Raw genomic sequence first — 3,411 nt, 5'->3', positions numbered from 1 at the left:
GCAAGCAGCAAAAGCATTCACTTTTCCAGGGAGAGCACGTACCAAAAAAACAGAAAGCAAAATATTTTTGTCTGCTGATGAATCCTCATCCCACCTCCAGACAAGCTGCTTCTTTTCTGCCTCACTTTTCTCCCCAGTAAAATTTCCATTATTATTATGTAGCCTAAAAATGAGCAGAGAGAGGGGGGAAAAAAATAGCCCTCAGCATCCCTTGAGAATTTCATATAATCACAGGGCTCCTGGAACTGGAAACTTAAAAAGAGAAAAATAAAATAAAATAAAAAACACTGCAAATCTCACAGGACTCAGCATAAAATTGTCGAAGTTGGCAGCACCATACAAATCTATGGTATTGTGGGTTGGATTTATGGGCAAGAATCCTGAAGCTTTGGACTGTTTTCTTCGCCCAGCCCAGAGGCACAGGGCTGTTTTCTGTCTGGGGCGGTGGGGAAGGCCTCACGGTGCCTCTGCCCCACTCAGGTGGCCTCACCCCCAGCAGGAACCTCACCATGTCAGGCTGCCAGGACCTGCAAGTTCCACATGAAAAGCCAGCTCCTGCTAACAGCCCTTCTCCTTGCTGCCCAAAGTTGAAACAAGCTGATAGGGGCAAACAAAGAGGTCTCTATGAGCCTGCTCAGGGCATCTGCAGCTTCCCTAGGTAAAAATGATGGTGACTGCAGAGTAGTTTAGCCGAGGCAGGCAGCTGCAAAAACAGCATCTGTGACCACAGCCTGCACATTGGCGTTCACTCCTTAAAAGATGTTTTGAGCAGAGGTTGGGTTTCTCTCTCTCTTCCTCTGGTTGAAGGAATTGCACAGCCTGCATTTATTTATTATGGTTCATACAGAAAGCTCTGTTTTTCTACCTAGGAATGTTTCATGGCTGCTTTCCGTGCTGCCAACAGCCTGAAGGCCATCACCCCAACATGGTTATGGGCCACCACCACCTCCTCAGCCACCACATCACTCTCAGTGCCCAGGGCCCTCCTCTCTTGGGGACACCATTCACACTCTGGGTATTTTGCCAGGAAGAGGCACCAGCAAGTCCACATCTCCAGGACTCTTCAGAGAATCGTAGAATCATTAAGGTTGGAAAAGACCACTCAGATGACGTAATCCAACCATCAACTCATCACCACTATGCCCACTAAACCTTATGGCCATATTCCACCCTCTCTGTCCCCAAGCCCACGGCAGAGGTACCCTCAGTAGTGCTTATGGTGAAGCCACAAGGTAGCGAAGTCATAAGGCAGCTCTGAAGACTGATGACAGCTAGAACTTAGAACTTGTAGGCAGAAAGGGAATTCTGGAACTGTAGAATCATAGAATGGCTTGAATGGGAGGGGACCTTAAGGATCATCAGGCTCCACCCTGCCTGCAAGAGGTTGGCTTGTGATGGCTGTCCACATTCCCCAAACCACATTAGGATGGTGATCCCCCAGTTTCAGTGTTGCTGAATTGTTAGCTTAGCTCTGGTTAGAGTTTAGTTCTTTCAATGACATTCACTTGAGTGTAATTTCTCCCTAGCTTTTGTATCATCATTGCCATGATTCTGCTGAGGAGTAAGTCCTTAAGAAGAGAAACGAGGGAAATCCCTTCAGCTGATGAGCTGGGAGGACGTACATTTCTCCAGGCCCAGCTTAGGCAAGGCACTTTCATACCGAGGCTGGGACTCACCACAGGCCTTTCAGGAGTCATTTTTTTCTTTCACACAGTCTTGCCATTGCAGCCCTACTCATTCAGATGGAATAGCAGGCTGTGCTCTTGTGGTACCACTGAGCCTGCTCCATGCTAAAGCCCAGCTGTGCCATACTGAGCTTAACCCAGTAACAAACTCAAGAGGAGCAGAAAGCAGTACTGTGTCCTCCCACCCACCCCAGATTTCTGATTTTGCCACTGAGATTGTTCCCATGGATAACCCCTTGCTCCTCATACCCACATAGCTCCCTGCAGAGCCAAAAAGGTAACTCAAGGGATGTGGATGAAGTTAGTAAAGTTGAAAGCTTTTCCTTCAAAGTTTGAGAAATATTTTACCGTATGGATTTAGTTTCCTTACCATTCTTTGAGATACATGGCACACATTTCTGGTAAGACTTTCTCCTTACTTTGTAACCACTGGACATTTAATTACATGTAAATTGCCATAAAGTGCCAGTGGGATGATGCAGCCTGGAAAGTACAATGTAATTGACAGCTAAATATGGTGCAATTTTTTATTCCTTAACTCAAAATTCAATTTACTCCGTCGTTAATCTTGGGAAACTGCAAATTCTGGAGGAACAGCTTATGATTTATGGAGTAGCGCAACATTTGAGCAGTTCCCTGAGGGTGGCCCTATGGAGACAAGCAGCTCTGTGTGTAGCTCCAGATCCCAGCCATGCCTACAGACTATACAATACTTGCATCTCCTTCTGCCGCTGCACAGCGCAAGCTCCCACAGGGGTACAGCATTGCTTACTGACCGCGCATGCCCCATCAGCACCAACATGCGGTACTCGCTTCTTGCATGCAGAAGGCAGTGAAAGCAGAGAGTAGATGTTCTACTTTGCTGACACACAGGTATAGCTCTTTTGTTGGTTAGAACTACTTTTAATCAAAAACATATATAAATTATATAGAGTATGGGCACAGCTTGGAGAGTAAAAGGAAAAAGAAGAGAAGTAGAGAAAGCAAACTTCAGTAAACTGAACCCTATGAGTCAGCTGCTTTACTGGCTTTGTAACACAGGAGGACTTACTCCAACCTCCATAAATAAACAGTACCAGGAAATGTTACATCTGAAGAGCCCTGCACAGACATTATATGAATTTGCTCTTCCTATTCTTCTTGCCTCCCTCCCCTCTGCCTCCCATGTCCATTTTCTGCTTTGTTAAAACACACACACTCAATAGCTCAGCATACCCAGCCATGTACCTCTTCTCCCCTTTTTTTTTTCGTTTTAGTAGAGAGAGAGAGAGAGAGAGAATGAAAAAGAATTTCTGATAAAATAATCATGGTTATTGATTTTCCAAATGCTGTTTCTCCTCACTCTGCCTGCACACTCTTCTTTCCTCCTCCTCCTCCTCCCTTTCCATGATCTGCAGTGCCAGCAGCAGCCAGGCTGTGGGCCCTTCCAAATGGGAAATAACCCATGTTTGTGGGGCAGCTGGTGAGCTGAGAGACCGGGAGATGGGCAGATGGGAGATGGGGAGATGGATGATGGGAGATGATGGGAAAGGAGAGAGGGATGAGGGATTGGCAGTGGTGGGAAGGTGATGCTCATTGGCTGTGTGTTGGGGACGTGATGTTTTGAGGGAGTGAGGTCCCACTCACAGTAAATCACCTGGGTGAGGTAGGTGCCTGTCTTTCTTGTTTGTGGGTTCAGAGCACCTTTTTGCCATTGAAGAGTGATGATGACCATACCAATGGAAAA

The sequence above is a fragment of the Meleagris gallopavo genome, chromosome 17 (assembly GCF_000146605.3).
Source record: "Meleagris gallopavo isolate NT-WF06-2002-E0010 breed Aviagen turkey brand Nicholas breeding stock chromosome 17, Turkey_5.1, whole genome shotgun sequence".
NCBI classification, from domain to species: domain Eukaryota; kingdom Metazoa; phylum Chordata; class Aves; order Galliformes; family Phasianidae; genus Meleagris; species Meleagris gallopavo.
Note: the sequence above shows the minus strand (reverse complement) of the source record.